Raw genomic sequence first — 22,990 nt, 5'->3', positions numbered from 1 at the left:
TCTGCTAGTTCATTTGCTTGGGTGGTCAGTCCCTGTACAGCCTTAGTAAAATAGTCCTGTAGGAGCTGTATTATTGGGGATAAAAGTGCAACACTGTCCCCCGAGCATTACATATACACCTTTTTCTGCTAGCAACATATACAGTGTCATCCTATTCTCCCAGGTCATTCGACGGGTGGCATCTAACTGTTTAGGTATTTCTTCTGTAATATCCCTGGTATAATTAATAAATCTCTGCTGCTTACAATAAATATAGTTTACCCAATCAACAGTCTTATTAATTGTTGACCACCAGAAGAGGACTGACTCAAACACTGCTGTTATTTGATTCCTAGCCTTAAACTTATCTGGAACTACTTTAGGGACCCCAGTGGCATCAATATATATGAGGATTGAATGATCCACCAGGGGCTGTTGACCTCTTTTTCATTATCATTTTATAGTCAAAATTTCTCCCATATCCTTGGGGCCTTGGTAGAACCAAAGCCATTTGTATAACTAAGATACTAGCTACCAGCCATGGCTATACAAAGGCATCTTGAAAGCTCTCCTCTTACCGCCCCCCCGCCAACTGTAGGCTCTGGGGAATTTTGGGGGACCTTCCTTTGTAACAATTCCCTCCTCTCAGACTTAAGACCCTTTATAATCTTATAAAGGACAATGGATAAGGGTCTCATGCTCCTCTAGCTGCTTCAAGCTGGATATGGCCATTGTCCTACCTGCCCTTGGGTCTAGAAATCCCTAATAGAGTGGGAGTGAGGAGGGGAGGGGGGCCTTCCCACATGGGGAAGGATTTTGTAAAGTCCAGGTCAATTGTCTGTCCCTGGGCAGCAGCATGCTCAGTTTCCAAGGGCTGGCAATGCTGAATTAACTGGCATCCTTGTCGTATTCTGGGGGCAACAGATTTGGCAACAGGATTAAAAGGCATAATTAAAACTATAACCACTAGATGACAACAGGCAGGGATTAATGTTTAATGTCCTACATTAGGAAAAAAATTGGCTTCTTTGGCAGAACGTGTGCAAGGCATGTCACACCTGTTCAAAGCCATTTTGTGCACTAAACTTAGTTTGGGCCGAAGGGAATATTTTAAGATTTCCCTCTTCTCAGAACTGGGCTCTTCCTGTCCAAGTTATGAGACAGAAAAAGAGAAACCAGTTTTAAAGTGAAGCCCACAGACTGCCCAAAACTTTACCAACCCAACCACTTAGTTTAGCCAAACCATTGAGTTTCAGGAGGCAAGGATGCAGATGGGCTTCTTAAGTGAGGTCTATATGTACAGACAATTACTCAGGTAATGAGATTATAGGCTTATGTCCTATGCAAACAGAAGGAAGAATAGTATGTTAATTAACACAGCATAACCCACAAACTAGCCTCTGAATCAGTAAGACTGTGGAGACATTCAGTCACAGGGCCTTTGCTGGAATGATATTTAACAGTGGCATTTTAACAGTGGCATTTGGAGGTCCTATTTGCCTGTAGATTGAACATTTTGGTGATGTTACAAACATAGTTTTAACTTCTAAATGAAAACAAATGTTTAAAGACAGCTGCACTAGTTTATAGTCCACCACTGAGCATTGTGATTTTCCTCAAATCATGATTTTTCTCCTTAAGATTACGTTCTTGTCATTAAAGAGATTGCACAAAGTCCATCTTTTTGAATTCTATTTTTGTTTTTGAATTACATTGTCCCACTTTTTCCTTGATTGCTACCCCCCCACCAGCCCACTCCTTCTCCCACAGTCAATCCCAACCCCGTTGTCTATGTTCATGGGTCATTTATATTAGTTCCTTAACTAAACACTTCCCTACTTACCCCCTCCTTCCTTTCTCCTCCCCCTTGATAACTGTTATTCTGTTGCTTGTTCAATTTTGTTCATTTGTTTGTATTGTTCATTAGTCTCCTGTATTAGGTGATATCATATGGTATTTTTCTTTCATTGTCTGGCTTATTTCACTAAGCATAATTCTCTCTAGTTCCATTTATGTTGTCACAAATGGCAGGAATTCTTCTTTCTTTCTGTGGCATAATATGGCCGGTGAACTCAACCCCCCCTTGTTGGAGGTTTCTTGTCCACGCCTTGTGTGCTCAGTCCCCTGTACTGGAGATTTCTTGCACACAAATCTGTGAGTTCAACCTCCCGTGTTGGAAGTTTCTTGCTTACAGCCCTCAGCCACACACACACATTCAATCTCCGAGGATGCCCAACCACCAAGGCAGTAAGTAACCCAATTTTCTTACCTTGGCCCATGAACAAGGTTGCCTGGCTGCCATGGTGTTTGCTTTTGTTCCCCACCTGCATCGGTTCTACTGCTGTCCTAACAAGAAGTCTCGGGTCTGTTTCTGGACACTGTGAGGCAGGTGGGCCCTGGGTCGAGTGGGCCACCCCAAAGTGAGTAGAACACATCTCCCCTCCTCAGCTCAGAGCCCCTTCCCGCACATGGGTAGAGGATCCCGGATGAGCCCCCAACTTCTGAGAAACACTCACAATAAATCACTGGGACACAGGACTTGATCAGCAAAGTGAGGCGTTTATTCACGAGTCTGCAGAGTCAGGCGCACCACCAGCCAGGAGCATGTGCGCGTGGAGTACACAAAGTAAACTGGTTTTATACTAATGCAATTGGTTCCCCCTCCCCTCTCCTTCTCCCCTGTTTCTCTCCATTACTGGTTAATCTGGGTTCACAATCTAAAGCAATTAACTACTTAAGTCAGGGTGTGATTAACTAAGGGTAATCTAGTTATAAACCCTGGCTGGTTTGGCTCAGTGGATTGAGCGTCGGCCTGCGAGCTAAGTGTCGCTGGTTCGATCTTCCAGTCAGGGCACATCAGAGAAGGAAAACTCTGACTCCAAAAAACCTCCGCTGCCTTGCGGCATACCTCTTCAGGGGAAAGGCTAAGGGAGTAAACCCCGACAGAAAATCTGGAGCCGGAGTCCCTAAGGCGGTTTGACGTTGTAGTCAACACCGGCAACTCCTGCGGCGCACCTGAAGCCAAGCTGTATTGGCTCCGTCTTTCCCTTGGACCCTTCAGCTGTGAAGAGAGGGGGGGTCTGCTGCATGGGCAACAGCAGACCCTCCATATCACCCTGCCCAGGCTCTGTAGCTTCAGCTTCACTGGAGAGGACACTCCAGCGTCATCGCACGATGTCGATTCAACACGGGAGGAGACAGATACCGTGTCACTCCCGAGTCAGACTGCACAACCATTCTCGGCGGTGCAGATAGACTCTTAAGAAGCTACACCATCGTCTCTTGAGACGGACGGCTGCCGACAATCTAGTTATAGGTCTATCTCCAACTTATTTGCAAAGTTATCCAGCTACATCTTCCCATTTCTCTGTGTTTGGTGATAACAATCTTCCTATCTTCCTCCTTTTGATCCCAGAGATATGTGTGAGGAGCTGCAAAATGTCATTTCCTGGCTCCTTTTCCAATCATTCATCTGTTAATTATCTCCTATTGGTTTGAGAGTCACTGGCTTGCTTCTTTTTCCCTAACACTTCTATATTGCAACCTTTGAAAGGCTGAATAACTAAAAACCCACATCAATATCATTTCTATCATCCTTGAATAATGTCCATAGTGTTAAATAGGTTTGCCATTCTTTCATATTTATCATTAATATGTATTTGTCTTTAAATATATGTAAATAACCTATAAAATGGAAAGAAAATCTATTTTTGAGATTTATAATGTTGAAATTCTATCAGTCCATTGAAATATAAATATATACTTCTTTTTGTAAGAGCAAAATGTAATCTTTTAAGATTTAATTGATGTATTTCAACTAATATTTTAGTATTCATAAAACCGAGTTATCTCCAAATATGGTATTTTGTATAGTCATTATTTTTGCTCAGTCATTATTTTGTCATTAAAAGTCTTGAGATATTAGGAAGAACCATGAATACCTAATGAAGATAAAATGTGACAGTGTTGTGATTCTTGGGGAAGAACAGATTTCCATATATAAGAGCTGAGGAAATGTTGTCCCTTGGTTTGAGCCCACTTAGAGATTTCCAACTTGAGAAAGATGAAGTTCAGAGAGCATGCAATGACAGTCCTACAGTTATTTTATGGTGACTTAGGCTAGTCTCTCTCCCTGTGGGAACACTCTGGTTTATAATTTTAAAGTCTTTTCCCATACAGACCCAGGGATCAATGAGTGCAACATCTTTCTTTTCACAGGTGACATAATTAGATACATGTAAATTATGTGACATATTTATTGTTACAGAGGTAAATTAAGCCAAAGTATACCACTCTTGAAGAAATAAAGATAAAATTATCAAACGAAGAGAAACTGATCTCTGATATGCAAATCTATTTAATTAAAATATATTTGAATTAAATAAATATAGATGACAGTGTGTCCCACTGGTGTATGTAGGACGGCATACTGGAAAAGGATGATATTAATAATAAGTAAACAAATGTTTCCTATTAACATTGCACAACCTTCATAAATATTTAGAATTACATGCCCCTTGGAAATAAACTCTCATCCTCCATTCACAATAGTGATTTTCAAACTGTACCACTTAGAACCCTCTCAAGTCTACAATGTGGGGATAATAGGAATTTGTGGACCTGACTTTCTCTGCTTCAAACAGAGCACTCCCTTATCCTCACTTCCATCCATTTCTTATATTGAGGGGAAATAAAATTATATTACACACACACACCGCACACATTTTTTTCTCTAAGTACAGGTGGGCCATAGCTATATTACAGGTCTCCTGACATGATTTACTAAGAAAAACATAACACCATTTCATTGGCATTCCTGACAAAAATGCATCATCTCTTCCATTTCTGAGAAAACAAGGAAACAAACCCAAATTGAGGGACATTCTGTGATGTGCTAGAGTTGGTTCATGCCTACAGCTTATGAGAGCTGACTATGAACAGTTCTTTCCAATGACACTCTCACCAAGATCACATTGGTAGCTTAACATCAGCCACCATGGGAATATTCATATCATGGGAAATGGTAAAAACTATATAGCAGGATTTTTTTTCAGAAACATATCTGTTAAACACTTACCAGACCACTGATGGGTATTGTCATGTCAGCGTGACTGTAGCCAGGATCCTTGCTTCCACATGCATGTATTTTCATTTGCCTAGGTCACCCTTGTCTAAGAGAATTCTTTCTGCATAAGAATTACACAGCTCATATGGGCTGCATGCCACCTTTGTTAACTTCATGTATATATACAGGCCACTGCTGTTCGGGTGGCATGGGTGGTTTTGGTTCCCATGGCTTCCATATGTCCTCACCTGCCACCACAGGATGAGACTGAAGGTGGATAATCTTGGTTCCCATGATTCCCATGTCCTCCTCACATGATGTGACAAGGCAAAAGGCAGATACTGTTGTCCTCTCCCACAGGAGCAAGATTAAACTGGTATGAATTGCCTCTCCAACACTCCATTGTTGTTTTTTGGTCTCAGCAAATCTAAAGCAAACCTGCCAGGAGTTGAACTCTTGCACTGCAGATATTCTACAAAATAATTGGTCCGTACTCCACAAAATGTCATTATCACAAAAGACAAATAATGCTGAAAAAATGTTTCCTATTAAAAGATGAATGCATGCATTTCATGAATTGGTTCCTGGATAGGAAAAGTTTGTCCTCAAAGATATTATTAAAATAATCTGTAAAACTGAAATAGGAATTTTAGATGAGATTAAACTTAAATGGGTTTTTCCTAAACACAAGAATACTTTCTTACATAACAATGGTGTAATTATCAAATTCAGGAAATAAAATATAATATATTGCTGATGGGTAAAGTATATGATGTATTCAGCATATGTTCAAATGGTTCAGAAAAAGTAATACTTATAAGTATATATAGAGAGAAAATGATAAAATGATCTGGCAAGATGTTTCCAACTGCTGCATTAGGATAAAGGTATACAGAGATTTTTGTATTGTTCCTAGCACTTCTTGTAAAATTGTTACATGTATATTTTAAATTTTTATTTTAAGAAAATTTCAAACATATGGGGAACCCATCAAACCTTGCCAATCCTCGAAATAGTAGTACATGGTCAAACAGTAAAGTCACATTTTACACCATTAAAATAATAGAATCATTTAAAATGATAAAACCAATGAAGGCAATAGAGGTGGAAATGCTTGGTGGATTTTAAATTGCCATAAACAGTTTGGATAGCAATCGGCCAATATCTCAAAAGCTGTCTAAACATTTACAATCTTTTGACGAAGTAATTTGTCTTTTCTAAATTTAAGAATGCTCTATAGTATGAAAATTACAAACTAGCGCAATTGCCCTATAGAAATACAACTGAGTATTAAGACTGTATCAACATGGAAAAATTATTTCATGTAAAAATAAAAATATAAAATATCTTATAATTATAAAAATTACTTAAAATATAAGAACAAATACCGGAAGGCAAAATAGAAAATGAAAACAATTGCTCTATTAGTATGGTGGAATTAAGAGAGAGATATTTTCTACTTAAGACATTTTTTAACTTGTGAGTTACAGTTGTATGGTTATAAATATTATAACTTTTAACTTGTGATTTATTTTTATAAATATTATAACATTAAACTATAAAAAAAAATAAGTTCAATTTGAGATTTGAACTCACAACACTGACTTCCCCAGACTATTTTCCCATGGCCTAAAGCCTCATGGGACAATAGGAAGGTCAGATCTTTTCAGACCATTGGTGAGCTTTTTCTCTCTTTTAGGCACTCTCCTTTCTAGTGGCCCACATCTCAGGCGCATGTCCTATGCTCTCAAACACCTAATGAAAGCATATATCACATGTAAGTATTTCTCACTAAACATAAAATGCCACACTTCCACTCCTAAGGAGATGCACATTTTCAAAAGAACCAGAAAGTGTTTACAGAATATAGCAATAAAGCCAGGTTCATCCTAGGTACTGTAAGTTTCAAAACACAATTATAGGTGAAAGAACATATAATTAAGTAATTTCTAACTGCGAATTTCAGAGGCACTTGGGAGGCAGCAAGAAGAGAGGGTAAGAGAGACTTTCCTAGAGCCCATGGAATGATGTTATAGGAGCAGCCAGCTTCATATAGCACTGCTGTTCTGAGGCAGTGTATCTCACATAGACTGTACACATACGCTACTTTTCTTCCTCCGTGCCCCTGTCAGCTCAGGCACAAGAAAATTTGATATCATTCTTCATTCTGAGTTTTTCTTTCTCCAAGTCACTTGTTCATAAATTTTCCTCACTGCATCATTGAAATCTGTCGCAATATTCTTGATAAATTCCTGATGCCCTTACCTCCTGTCATCCATAGCATCATTTCTTTCTTTTCTAGGGATTCTCTTGCTATTCAGACTTGGGAAACTTCAGCCAGTGTTTTATCACTGTTCATCTTCTTACAAATGCAGAAAAAATTTTCAGCTCTCCAACTAATTGGATCATCTCCATACATTTTTAAGGAAGGGTGCAAATGGTCAAGCTTGCTTTCAATGTCTTCAAGGCATTTCTTCAGCTGTTTTTCTAAACTCCATTCCCCTGCTCTCCCTCATTAGCTCACATTTCTTCCCCTGAAGAGTCAGGGTCAGGAGAGAGGATGTGGGACAGGCTGTTTTGACAAGTGCAATTACAAAGGAGATGTTCATTGTAGCCATAAAGTAGTTGTTTTGGAAGCTTTTTCTCTGAAATAGTTTGGGAAACATAGAAAGCACAATGCAATCATATTGTTTATAGTTAGTTTATAGCAAGAATGGGCATACATATTGCTTTTAAAAATTCTCTGTTTATGCATAAAATGAGCTTGTGAAACAGAGAAATACAGATACTTGATCCTTTGAGTGGGAAAATACCCCTCATGCCATGAGATTGACCAATGTGGAGTCTGGTCAAATGCCTTCTGGTTACCAAAGATGAGCTGACCCTAAAATGGAGCATCATCTCTTTATCATATGTCTGCCTCATTCTCCCTAACACCCTCCTTCCTTCCACTTCACTCTTCTAGTGGATGTGATTTGTGCATAATCCAGATCCCATTTGAAGACTGAAAGACTTCTCCCCCAGTTGACGGTGGATAGCCCTTTGCTTTTAGCTTCCTATAGGGATTGCCTCAGCTAAAAAGTGTCCCCTTATCCAAGGTCATTCCCTCCTACTCATTCCGTATAAAGGTCTAGTCCACTCCCCACATCTTGGGACAACTTTGAAAGACCATTCCAGTTTCAGAACTCCATGTGGGGTTCTCTTAGATTTTAATTGATGTTGCATTGCAGCCCTACTTCTCCCTCTGCCCAATCCTGCTTTCATCCTTTCCCTATATATTATAAATATCCTGCATGTTAATCTCTGTTTTAGGTTGCTTCCAAGGGAATTCAACCTGCAGCCCCACTCTAGGTGTTTCATGCAGAAGAGATTCCATACATGGAATTAAGCTATAAAAGTGTTGGATAGACTCAGATGCAAAAAGAGGAAGGTGGTGTTTCTCAGAACTCAGAAAGAAGCTTCTACTGCCCAAGTAGGTTCCAAGTTCTGTGAATTTGGTCTAGAGAAGAGACCACTATGGAGCAATTGTTGAAATGAAAGTCAGCACCCAATTACCTGTGTGATTATCCACACCCATTCTCCAAGGTTTGGATGTCCTCTGTATAAGACAGACAAATTAAGTGGGAATATGATAAAAATCATCTTTCCAAGCATTTTTCAATTTTTTCATGATGAAACCAATATTTGCAGTTACGCTAGGAAAGTAATACTGCTTTTGGTTTATTATTCTGGTAGGAGAGGGAAGTTCCAGGGTCCAGGGGTTTTCACTTGTTTATTTTTACTGTAATGGCTGTCACTCTATGGGTACAGGAGCCAATGTAGGGATTCTGCTAGATGCTGAGTATGTCTATCCCAGACATATTTCCAGAACTTGGGAAATAATCATAGTCTCAGTCAAAAATTCTATTAGTCAACTAACCTCTGGCTACAATTCTCATTGGTAGAGACATAGTGACATTTGAGAACTCCAGGATTAGCATCAACTCTGAGCCTCTGTCTGGCAATCCCTGATATGGCGATCTCCCATTCTCCAGTCCATGGTCACTCTGATAAATGGCTCCAAATCCCTCGGAGGAAGATTTAGAGGCATATTTATAGTGTATGTATGACAACAGCACAGGGATCTTCCTTCCAAGGAATGCAATATCTTCTTAATTCAAAGGGCTCTGTTTTGGGGATCTGGCTCAGTCTGGTTTGGGGACAGGGTGAGAAAAACTATGATTCTCACTATGATAATTCATGTCTAGTCTCTCTTTTTTGACCTAGATTTTTCAGCTAGTAACAGATCCTATAATATTTTAGTAGGTGTTGTGGGTATTTGGGGGCACCTCTCAAAAGACAACTCCCTGTGTTTAAGACTGAAGCATTCACTCCCCTAGTTGAAAGTGTTGGCAGTCAACAGTTCTCAGCTAAGCCCCTCTTTGGGGCTTGCTTGGGTCTGTAGACAGAGCTGCCTTACCCAAGATCATGTCCCTTTCTCGGGGCAGCCTATAGCCAATGACTGGTCAGTGCAGAAATATAAAGGCCAGGCAGCTTCCTCCAAATCAGAACACTCTACAGGACCATCTAAGCTTCACAACTCACTGTAGCCGTGGTTATAGCCTCTGTTGTGACTGCATTACAGTTCAACTTCTCCCTCTGCCTAATTCTGCTTCTTTTACTCCTCCAAGAGCACTTCCCAATAAGATTTCAAAATGCAAGTCTTGCCTCAGATTTTTGTTTTGAGGAAGCTAAACTGTGACAACTGATTACTTTTTTCCAGTCCTAGGGATACTGAGATAAAGTAGTCATTTCCAAAGATTCATACATGACAAAACTTTCCAATTGCCACTGTGGCTCTGCTTCTTATTACAGCAATCACATACACTTTGTCTCTAGTAGTAAAATGGCTCCCTTTGGCTTTTACCATCCTGGCATTCCAACATTCCCAATGAAATTAGAAAGCCCAATTCAATGGCAGCATCTCCCACCATTATTACTAACCTGAAGTAGATAGGAATGAGAGACTTTTCAAATCCTGCCCACCCATACATTTCTCAGTACCTTAAGAGACGTGTCATTTTCATATGGCCAAGGGATAATCTAGGAGAGGTGGGAGAAGAAGCACACACAATAAATTCACTACAACATTCCCCTCTCTCTAAGCCTTTTAAAATTTCTTCAGGCTATTCCTGGCATCTCAACTTATAGACCACTCCTGTGTTCATGTTTTAGTCAAACACTTCCAGCTGTTCCAGGTAGTACAATCTGTTTGCACTGTCCAGACTGCTGCATGTTTGGATGAAGAAGAATTTCTTAATAACAGTTTATTTAGCCAATATTATATTTCATCCTTTTGGTTTAGTACCTTTTAAAAGCATTTTCGTATGTGTACTTTCTAGATTATCACTGATACAACTTAGCAAAAACTTTGCCATTTTACCAATGTTTAAATATTTCCTTCCCTCTCCATCTCTGCACTTGTCCCTAACTCTGAGTGTGCTATGACAGGACTCCAATTGCGGGACTGGATGCAATGGAGGTGGTGTCAGTAGATTTTGATGACACTTGGCATTTCTTTGCAAGGTAACTTCCTCCAATGAGGTTACTACAGGGTTTTCATGCAAGAGAAGAGTCACATCAAACCTGAGACAAGTGCCCTAGTGTCTCTTCCCAGGCCCATATTCACAATTTGGTGGTTCTCACTCTGAATGACAGCTTGGGTCTAATTTCTTTTCTCCTTACTTCCCAGAGGATATTCAATATACAAACACAGAATATGTCTTCCTTTTATTATTTCATAGTTTTTATCCTTAAGCTTGTCATTAGATGCCATCCTTTTTAATTTTTTATTTTTATCTAGATTTACTCAAGTTGAAAAGTACACTAGACATAACCCTGGATTCTATACCACATAGCTTCATCCTGCCATGAGGCAGCTAAAGTTGAGGGACTAGAGCTCAGGGGCAGATGCCAGGTTGCCCATATTGACCTTGGGCTACTTTATTGATCCATGTAAAGAGGGTTTAATTACAGGCATACATACTTCACTTTCCTAAGTCCTTACGTGCCATTGTAAGACAAAAAATTACCAAGAGCTGTCTTTTAGGGCCTATGAAGCAGATACATTGGAGGTGAATAAAAATATTAAATCATTTGCAAATGGTAATAAAACTCCAAATTCAAGCCCCAAGTCCTAGAGTGATTTGCCTGAGATCACACATTTAGAAGAGCTGAGTTCTATACTTAGATTTGTTTCCATCTAATTCTTATTGCATTCCCCAGTATGGACAGAGGAGATGCACCATGCTTGCATTCAAAATAAGATTAGGTAGAAAAATCCCAAAACAAAGTGATAATAGTCAAGGTGGAAATCCCCATTTAGCCTCTCTTAAAAAAGCAAGAAATCAGCAACTGGGGGACAGCTGAAGTAGGAAGTTACTGATCATTGCTTTTTCTCTCAGGGGCACTTAAAATCAAATCACGTAGATCAGCATCCCAAGACTTGATCATTTAATCAGGCAGTATCTGGCTCTTCATCTACATATACAACCCAAGGACTTTGGAGCCTGAACATATTTAACACAAAGTATCATGGTTTATGAATTAAGTGTGTATTTGTGATAAGATATTTTCCTGCCATGAATGCAATTTCTTTTACTAACTAATCAAGTTTATTAGATCCTACTTATGTGATTTAAAAAGAGACAGATCTTCAATAAAGCATCTATTTAATTATCAAACCATGAATAGGGTAATTTTTGTCTATGCCTCTGTTTAAAGTTGGGAATTTATTCTAAGTTTATAGTAGAAAAAAATCCCCTAGCCAAATGCAAAACAGAGTCCTGTAAAAGTGGAGTTATTTCCTCCTTAATTCATTTGCAATTCCAATTTTCACTCACATATATTTTAGGCACTGATCCACAATGAAGCTGTTTATTTTATGGAGTCCAAAATGGCATGATTATTTTTCCCCTTTTATCTTCTTCATTCTCTCAGGGACACTTAAAATCAAACAGTCTACTTTACCATCAACTTAATTCTCACATTTTCTGTGCAATGATTACAAGATTTTCTAAAATTTAAATTTACTATCACAAGGCATTTCTCACTGTTTTTTTTTTTTTCTTTTCTGGCTTTAGTAGTGTTAAGATATTAACAAGTACAATGAATACAATGTTTATATTATGAGCTGTCATTTGTATGAAACATAACAAAAAGATAAGTAAAATTCAGTTAATTTGGGAAAATTCCAACTCCCAAATAATGTGGGGGTGGTTATCATGGGTAGTACATTGTTTAATGATTGCTTTCCTAGAAAATGTATAATTGAAGATAATAAGAATGTCAGATATTCAAGGAAATATATGCATTATTAACATTTCATTGGTGTCTTAGAGCTCCCTAATTATATAGCAAACACTGTGGCTTTGTATTGAAAGCTTCTTGCCAAGTCATTTCAAAATGATGAAGCTAATGCTATTTTATCTGCATAAAGAATGTCATAAAAGGACTCCCTGCCACTTTTTATAATTAGTAAAAAGGTCTCCAGTCTCCCTGTGATCCAGAGGTAGTAGAAATACAACCCAAATTATACCACCTTGCTTACAAATAAGAAAAAAACAAAAACAAAACAAACAATGTGTAGTGCAGAGGCACTCTTCACTGAAGTCTTCAGAAAGTGTACAGAATAAGCCTTCATGAGATGAACTAAATAATAAGCCTAGTATTCTTAAAAGGTTTCAGAAAATGTATATTCTGTTTATACATATGTAAGAATTGAGAAACCTTGTTCACCTAGGTAAGTAAATGAATAGAAATCATTTTGTTATAGCAAAGTCACTTCATTTGAAGATATATGTTAAAAGTTAACTAGTGGTTGTATTATCAGAAGGTATAGTTTTATTTTTATTTTTTAATTAAAATTTGTTTACATTCAGTAATATTTGGTATTATTTTCAGGTGTACAGTATAGTGGTTAGATGATCACATACTTGAAAAAGTTCTCCCCCTGGTATTTCCAGTACTCACCTGGCACCATACATAGTTATTAAAATATTAATGACTATATTTCTTGTGCTGTACTTTACATCCCCATGAGTACTTTGTAACTACCAATCTTTACTTCTCAATCCCTTCAGCTTTTTTACCCAGTCCCCCAACCACCTTTCCCTCTGTCAACCATCAAACTGTTCTCTGTATCTCTCCATGAGTCTGTTTCTGTTTTTGTTTGTTTATATTGTTCTTTAGGTTCCACATATAAGTAAAATCACATGGCATTTGTCTTTCTCTGATTGACTTATTTCACTTATTATAAAACCCTCTAGACCCATCCATGCTGTGGAAAATAGTAAGATTTCATTCTTATTTATGATCAACTACTATTCCATTGTTTCAATGTACACAGCTTTTTATGCACTCATCTATTGATGGGCACTTGGGTTGCTTCCAGAGCTTGGTTATTGTAAATAATGCTGTAATGAACATAGGGGATGCAAATATTCTTTCAAATTAGTGTTTTGGGTTTCTTCAGATATATACCCAGATTTTTAATAATGTATAATTTGATAACTTAATTAGTTTCACCTATAAATCACTTCAAAAGAAAGAATTGGGAAACATATGATTTCCAAATTGGTTTGTTAGCCAGTCAATTCAGTTATTCACTTTCTCATTTTCTGGGAAGTATGTAAAAAAAGGCTTTACTAAAATCTGTAAAATGGCAATTTATTTTTCCTGTTACTTTTTCACTTAGAGGCACCTCTTGTAATATTACATACCCAGAAAGGATTGGGAAAATTAAAATACTGTTAAGGTTTTATATACTGCTTATATCTTATCACATAAACTAAATACTATTTTCACTAAAACCTTGTAACTGAAAACATCCACGAAGACATTGGTGAATAAAGTGTCTCATAATCTATCTCATTACTGAGATGCAAAGTCTAGAGGAAATAAGCTTTGTAAAAGACTGATATTTCCCACAATGCTTTAAGTTTTGTTTGATTATTCATATTCTTATGAAGACAAAGTATGGAGCCTTGTTGTGAATTATTGACTGGATGAAATAAGGCATGGTATCTTCATTTTATTTCCTATATGCTTCTGTGAAGTTTTGTCAGAATAATAGTCTTCTTTCCTGCAGAAGCAACCTTAATAATCCATCCTTAGGTTTTGGTGCTATCTCCAGAAGCAGACCCTGAGATGAAGATTCATGTGCCAGTGATCTCTATTAAGGAAGTAAGTGCTCCTAGTAGGGAGCAGTCAGGGAATGAGGGAAGCAGAGCAGGGTTGGGGAAGAAACAAACCAACAGTGAGATTTCAGGTGAATCCCAACGTTGGGGAATACTGGGATGTATATTACACAAAAGTTTGCCCCACCTCAAGGCAGAGGGGCTGGGCTTTTGCACTCCTGTACCAGTCAGCCTTTGGCTATGGGGCACCTTTGGGCATGGAGGGGGCAGGGGCATGTAAATCCTCAGACATTTTTGACTCTCAATATATCCAGATAAGGCAATTCTAATAGTTCAAGGGTACATCCATAAGGAAGTCTTAAGGTATGAATCATTAAGTGCAAAACATACAGAAGCTAGAATTTGGAAAAAAACACTTTGTATAGGGAGCTATACAATAATGGTAACATCATCCACTACATTTTAAATCAGCTTATTCTTCTCAGTCGTACTCTCCCTATGTCTTCACTCTTGCTTCTTGAGATCATATTGCAACTAAACTACTTGAACTAAGATTTGGTCTACAACTAGGTATGTTTGGAGCAGCAGCTTCTCTTTAAAGTTGATTTTATTTGTTGAGTATGTCTCATCATATACATAAAGAGTAAGCAACTGTTCTGTATAACTAGCATTACATGAGTGCTATTTCCATTGGCAGAAATCTTCCACTAGGAAGGAACTGAAAGTTTCCCAATCAAGCTTGTTATAATTTTCTGTATTTATTTTTAGTAATTCTACATTAGTGCAATGTGCTGTAGTCCAAGTAATAGAAGGAAAAAAATGTGTCTTATAAAACTTACCAATCTCTGACTTTCATCCAAGAGGGAGGCGTAGACAGACATGCTGTGTCTCCCTCCAAAACTAAGAAGGAATACAACTACCTCAAAACTAGAAACCACCAGAATTCAGGAAAATCAAGCTGCATGGAAGTCGAACAAACAAAAATATAAATAATAAGTACTCATCCAGACAGGTAGGAGGGGCAGAGCCAGGGCAGAGAGGATGCAGTGTGGTGGTGACAGCAACAGCAGTAGGCTGGCAAAAAGCACAGTTACACATTTTTAAAAGTCAGGAGGGACACATGGGGAGCATTACCAGCTCCTGACCAACTGTGTAGCTCACGGTCCCAGCAATGGGGAAAATCAAGCCTCATTGCTTCTGACTGTACAAACTAGTGCGGGTTGGGGCAGAGGCAGAAACTGCTGGTCTCTCAGGAGAGGCCACTTGTTTAAAGGACCCCCACAGTCCTAGGACATCCACAGACCTACCCCCTCTAGGAACGACAGCCAGAGCAGGAGCTAGAGAGGCACCAGTCCCATACGGAAGTGTGAGAAGTGCCTGAAAAAGGGGCAAGTGCTGGGCAAGTGGAATTGTTCCCTCTTGGACCCCTCCCCCACATACAGCACCACAACGTGGTGAAACAGGTTGCCCTATACTGACAAATTCCTAAGGTTCTGCTCTTTACAACATAACAGGAGTGACAGTTCTACCTAAGACACAGAGGCAAACAGACACAGGACCTGTCAAGATGAGAAGACAGAGAAGTATGGCCCAAAAGAGGGAACAGATCAAGGTTCCAGTGGAAGAGCTAAGTGACAAAGAGATAGCCAGCCTAACAGATGAGGAGATAGCCAACCTAACAGATGCAGAATTCAAAACACTGGTGATAAAGATGCTCACAGGCTTGACAGATATGCTTGAGTATGGCAAATGCATAAGAGAAGAAGTGAAGGCTATGCTAAGTGAAATGAAGAAAAATCCACACAAAACCAATGGCAAAGGGAAGAAAACCTGGGTTCAAATCAATGATTTGGAACATAAGGAAGAAAGAAACAGTCAACTAGTACAGTATGAGGAAACAAGAATTGAAAAAAAAATGAGCAGAGGCATAGGAACCTCTGGGAGAACTTTAAATATGCAAATATCTGAATCATAGGGGTGTCAGAAGGAGAAGAGGAAGAGCAAAAAATTGAAAACCTATGTGAAAAAACAATGGAGGAAAGCTTCCCAAATCTTGTGAAGGAAGTAGACATACAAGTCCAGGAAGCATGGAGAGTCCCAGGCGAACTGGACCTAGAGACCACACCAAGACACATCATGATTAAAATGCCAAAGTTGAAAGATAAAGAGAGAATCCTAAGAGCAGCAAGAGGGAAGCAGAGAGTTGCCAACAAAGGGGTGCCTATAAGATTATCAGCTGATTTCTCAAAAGACATTTTGCAGGCAAGAAGGGACTGGTAAGCAATATTCACTGTGATGAAAAGCAACCCACAACCAAGATTACTCTATCCAGCAAAGTTATCATTTGGAATGGAAGGGCAGATGAAGTGCTTCCCAGACAAGGTAAAGCTAAAAGAGTTCATCATCACCAAGCCATTATTATATGAAATGTCAAAGGGACTTACTTAAGAAAAAGAAGATCAAAACTATGAACACTAAAATGACAACAAACTCACAACTATCAACAACTGAATCTAAAAAGTAAAAACAAAATACAACTAAGCAAACCAGAATAGGAACAGAATCATAGGTATGGGAATCATTTAGAGTATTATCAGCTGGGAGGGGAGAGGGGGAGAAATGGGGATATGGTGCAGGGATTAAGAAGCATAATCGATTGGTACAAAACAGACAGGGGGAAGTTAAGAATAATATAGGAAAGGGTGAAGCCAAAGAACTTATATGCACAACCCATGGACATGAACTAAGGTAGGTGGAATTGCTGGAGGGAAGAGGGTTACTGGGCAGAGGGGAGCAAAGGGGAAAAAATTGGAACTACTGCAACAATATAATCAAAATATACTTTAGAAAAAGAAGCATAATTGGTTGTTACACAATAGACAGGGGGAAGTTAAGAATAATATAGGAAAGAGTGAAGCCAAAGAACTTATATGGTTGACCCATGGACATGAACTAAAAGGGGTGGGATTGCTGGAAGGAAGGGAGGTACTGGGCAGAGGGGAGCAGGGGGTTAAAATTGGGACTACTGTAACAACATAATCAATATAATACACTTAAAAAAAAAAAAAAACACTGCCAATCTTTGGAGATCCAAAATGGCGGAGGAGTAAGTGGAAGCTACACTAACCACCTCCGAGGGCCAATATGGAATTAAAACTTAATTGTGGAGAAATCATCTGGAATAACCAACTGAACACTATCTGGGGAGAAGCCTTATTACCATGGAAAGATAGAAAAGGCTGCTTCATCACAGCATGACTGGTAGCAAGTGTGAAGACATGAAAGGGCTGGATGGGCTCCCATGGGTGGCAGCTGAAGGGACTGAGAAAAGCTCAGCAGCTTGGGGTTCCCCCTGAAAAGGGAAGGGTTTAAAGCTCTGGCTGGGCTTCCCAGCCTACAGCAACAGAGCAGAAAGTATGGTAGCATCCATCTTTGAAAAGTGAAAAGGTATAGGATATGTTTTCTGGCCTGAAAGTCAGAGCTGGAGACAAAGAGCTCTTGAACATATCACGTTCAAAAATATATTGATAGCCACCTACCCTGTGCTCCAGCAGAGGAAGGGCAGAGAGGACTAGAGACACTTAAGGAGAGTTTGCGGTGGTAACTTTGAGGTGAGAACTTAGGGAGCAGCTAACCAACTCCCAATGCTGACTCATTTCCCATACTGCAGGCAGACCACTCAACTTCAAGTGGCATCAGCCTGAGGGGAAGCAAAAGCCCTGCCAACAGGAATTAATCTGCCCCACCCTGGGTTCTAAACCTGACAGCTGATCACAGATTGAATAAATTAGCAACTAAAGAAGACAGACAAAGGTAGTAGATCTCTGGTAGTCTCCAACAGGCTGCCTAGGGACAAGCTGGAACACAATCTGATGCCACCAGATGCAGATCCAGGAAGTGCAGGTCAATCAAAGCAGCAGCAATAAACAAGAGGAATCACAAAAATGAGGAGACAGAGAAACAAACCCCCAACAAAAGGAAAGGAGGAATTCCCAGAGAGAGTGCTAAATGGAATAGAGGTAAGCGAACTATCAGACATGGAATTCGAAGTATGGATGATAGGGAAATTCAATGAGCTCAGTGAGCTCAAAGAAAACTACAAAGAACTCCATGGAAACTATAAGGAACATACTGAGAATTACACCAGCATTAAAAAGGACATAGAAACTATCAATAAGAGCCAGGAAGAAATGAAGAATACAACTTCTGAATTAAAGAACATATTAGAAGGAACAAAAAACAGACTAGAGTAAGCAGAAGATTGGATCAGTGAGGTGGAGGATAACGTGGAAAAAAATTCCCAGACAATGCCACAAAATGAAAAAACAAGCAAACAAACTGAATAAGAATGAAGAGGTTTTAAGAGAGCTGCAGGACAACATGAAACGTAATAATATCCATATCATAGGAATACGAGAAGGAGAAGAAAAGGAGCAAGAGATAAAAAACCTGTTTGAAAAAGTAATGACAGAAAATTTCCCTAACTTGAGGAGAGAAAAAGCCATGCAAATCCAAGAAAGCACAGAGGATCCCAATGAAGATAAACACAAACAAGTTCACTCCAAGGCACATTATAATTAAAATGGCAAAACTCAAAGACAAAAAGAGAATCCTAAAAGTAGCAAGAGAGATAGCTAATGACATACAATGGAGCTCTGATAAGGCTATCATCATATTTCTCAACAGAAACACTACAAGCCAGAAGGGAATGGCAAATATATTTCAAGCAATGAAAAACAAAGCCTGCAATCAAGATTACACTACACATCAAGGCTCCTGTTCAAAATGGAAGGTTAAATAAGGCATTTCCCAGACAAAAGAAGGCTAAAAAAATACACTTCCACCAAACAAGTATTTCAAGAGATGCTAAAGGGTCTGTTTTAAAATGAAGAAACAGAGAGACAGAAGGTGAAGAAGCACAGGTACAAAGGGGGAAAATAACAATGAATAGCACCTATTCATAACAACTTTAAATTTAAATGGATTAAGTGCACCAATCAAAAGACATAGGTTAGTGGAATGGATTAGAAAGCATGAGCCACATATATGCTGTCTACAAGAGACTGACCTCAAAACAAAAGTTCTACACAGTGAAGGAAAGGGAAAAATAATTTAACAAATGGACATGAAAAAAAAGCTGATGTAGAAATACCTATATCAGAAAATACAGATTTCATATCAAAGGCCATAAAAAGAGACAAAGAAGGTAATTTCATAATACTTAAGGGAACAATCCATCAAGAAGATATAACCCTTATAAACATATATGCACCCAACATAGGTGAACTGAAATATATAAGGAAAATATTGGAAGACTACAAAAAAATATATCAACGGGAACACACTCACAGGAGGAGACTTTAATACCCCATTGTCAACAAGGGACAGATCTTTGAAGCAAAGAAACACCAAAGATACTGAGGCATTAAACAACACTGTAGACAAAATGAACTTAATTGATATATATATAACTTTTCACCCCAAAGAAGCAAAACATACATTCTTTCAAATGCACATGGGACATTTTCAAAGATAGACCACATGAGGGACACAAAACAAGCCTCAACAAATTCAAGAATATTGAAATTATATCAAGCATCTTCTCAGATCACAATGGCTTGACACTGGAAATCAACCTCAAGAAAAAAATAATACAATAACATTCAAATTCACAGAGAATGAATAACATGCTATTAAATAATGAATGTGTTAACACTGACATCAAGGAAGAAATCACCAAGCTTCTGGAAAAAAATGATAATGAACACAAAACAGCCCAAAACCTATGGCACACAGTGAAGGAAGTTCTGAGAGGTAAGTTTATAGTAATACAGGCCTACCTAAAAATGATAGAAGAATCTCAAATAAAAATATCAAATCCTACAGGTATAAGAACTAGAGAAAAAAAAAAAAAAAAAAAACAAAGCCCAGAATGAATAAAAGGAAGGAAATCATCAAGATCAGAGCAGAATTAAATGGCATGGAGAATAAACAAACAATTTAAAAGATCAATAAATCCAGAAGCTCATTCTTTGAGAAGATAAACAAAATCAACAATCTTTAACCAGGCTCATCAAGAAAAAAAGAGAGATGACCCAAATAAACATAATCAGAAATAAAAGAATAGAAATTGTAACCAATACCACAGAAATACAAAGGATTGTAAAAAATTACTATGAACAACTTATGAAAAGAAATTTGACAACCTAGATGAAAGGGACAAATTTCTGGAAACATATACTCTTCCAAAACTGAATCAAGAAGAAGCAGAAAGCCTGAATAGACCAATAACAAAGAGTGAAATCAAAGCAGTCATCAAAAAACTCCCAGCACATAAAATCCTGTACCAAACGGCTTTGCAGGTGAATTTTACTAAACATTTGGGAAAGAACTAGCTCCTATTCTTCTCAAACTATTCCAAAAAATGCAAGGAGAGGGAAGACTCTCAAACTCTTTCTATGAGGCCAGTATTACCCTAACTCCAAAACCAGGTCAAGACACTACAAAGAAAGAAAACTATAGGCCAATATCACTGATGAACATAGATGCTAAAATCCTCAACAAAATATTGACAAACAGGATACAGCAACACATTAAAAATATCATACGCCACGGTCAAGTGGGATTCTTCCCAGGAATGCAGGGATGACTTAATATTCACAAATCAAAAAAATGTAATGCACCAGATAAACAAAATGAAATACAAAAATCACATGATCATATCAATAGATGCTGAAAAACCATTTGATAAAGTACAACACTCATTTATGATGAAGACACTCAACAAAATTGGAATAGAGGGAGCATACCTCAACATAATAAAGGCCATATATGAGAAACCTTAAGCCAACATCATACGCAGTGTGCAAAAAACTGAAAGCATTCCCCCTAAGATCAGTAATAAGACAAGGTTGTCCACTCTCTCCACTCCTATTCAACATAGTTTTGGCACAGAAATAAGACAAGAAAAAGAAGTAAAAGGCATCCAAATTGGAAAAGAGGAAGTAAAACTGTCATTATTTGCAAATGACATGATAGTATACATAGAAAACCCTATAGACTCTATGAAAACTGCTCGACCTAATAAGTGAATTTGGCAAAATAGCTGGGTACAAAGTCAATATTCAAAAATAGAAGGCATTTCTGTACACCAACAATAAAATGTCAGAGGTAGAAACTAGGGAAAAATCCCATTTACTATAGCAACAAGAAAAATAAAGTACCTAGGAATAAACTTAACCAAGGAGGTAAAGACCTGTACTCGGAAAACTACAGAACACTGAAGAAAGAAATTAAAGGAGATACAAATAAATGGAAGCATATACCATGTTCATGGATGGGAAGAATCAGCATCATTAAAATGTCCACAACTACCCAAAGCAATTTACAGATTCAATTCAATCCCTATTAAAATGCCAATGAGTTCTGCATCTGGGGACTCTTGCGGTTCTGAGCGCCTGGCCCAGCTTCTTTCAAAATGTCTACCGTTTATGAAATTCTGTGCAAGTTCAGCTTGGAGGGTGATCACTCGACACCCCCAAATGCATACAGGTCAGTCAAAGCCTACACCAACTTTGATGCTGAGCGGGATGCTTTGAACATCGAAACGGCCATCAAGACCAAAGGTGTGGATGAGGTCACCATCGTCAACATTCTGACCAACTGCAGCAATGAGCAGAGGCAGAATATCGCCTTCACCTACTAGAGAAGGACCAAAAGGGATCTTGCGTCAGCACTGAAGTCAGCCTTGTCTGACCACCTGGAGACAGTGATTCTGGGCCTGTTGAAAATACCTGCTCAGTATGACGCTTCCGAGCTGAAGGCCTCCATGAAGGGGCTGGGGACTGATGAGGACTCTCTCATCGAGATCATCTGCTCCAGGACCAACCAGGAGCTGCAGGAAATTAACAGAGTCTACAAGGAGATGTACAAGACTGACCTGGAGAAGGACATTATTTCTGACACATCTGGTGACTTCTGCAAGCTGATGGTTGCCCTTGCAAAGGGTAGAAGAGCAGAAGATGGCTCTGTCATTGATTATGAGCTGATTGACCAAGATGCCCGGGATCTCTATGATGCTGGAGTGAAGAGGAAAGGAACTGAGGCTCCCAAGTGGATCAGCATCATGACCGAGCGGAGCGTGTGTCACCTCCAGAAAGTATTAGAAAGGTACAAGAGCTACAGCCCTTATGACATGCTGGAGAGCATCAAGAAGGAAGTCAAGGGAGACCTGGAGAATGCTTTCCTGAACCTGGTCCAGTGCATCCAGAACAAGCCTCTGTATTTTGCTGACCGACTGTATGACTCCATGAAGGGCAAGGGGACACGCGACAAGGTCTTGATCAGAATCATGATCTCCCACAGTAAAGTGGACATGTTGAAAATCAGGTCTGAATTCAAGAAGAAGTATGGCAAGTCCTTGTACTATTACATCCAGCAAGACACGAAGGGTGACTACCAGAAAGCGCTGCTATGCCTGTGTGGTGGGGATGACTGAGGCTGAGGCGGCTCAAGCGTCCAGGAGAGGTGCTCATGTGCTTCCAGCTAATCATTCTAGAAAATCACCTTGCAACTAATAGCTGCCTTTGCCCATCCCCGTGAGGAAGGTGTCAGCATTGCCCCTGCCCCGGCCTTATTTCAGTTGCCCAAGAGTCACATGGCTTTCCCGTCTAGTCTCTCCTTTTAGCCAAAGAAATGAACATTCCACGGAGTTGGAAGTGAAATCTATGATGTGAAACACTTTGCTTCTTGTGTACTGTGTCATAAACAA

General features: G+C 38.9%; 1 pseudogene; it reads left to right on the top strand.

Moving 5' to 3' along the window:
- The first annotated feature begins 21,697 nt into the window (after window positions 1–21,697).
- On the top strand, window positions 21,698–22,744 carry LOC149991544 (annexin A2 pseudogene; annotated as a pseudogene).
- Window positions 22,745–22,990: the final 246 nt, after the last annotated feature.

Source organism: Furipterus horrens, unplaced genomic scaffold (assembly GCF_987537825.1).
Source record: "Furipterus horrens unplaced genomic scaffold, mFurHor1.1.pri manual_scaffold_17, whole genome shotgun sequence".
NCBI classification, from domain to species: Eukaryota; Metazoa; Chordata; class Mammalia; order Chiroptera; family Furipteridae; genus Furipterus; species Furipterus horrens.
This window is presented reverse-complemented; position numbering and strand designations above follow the sequence as displayed.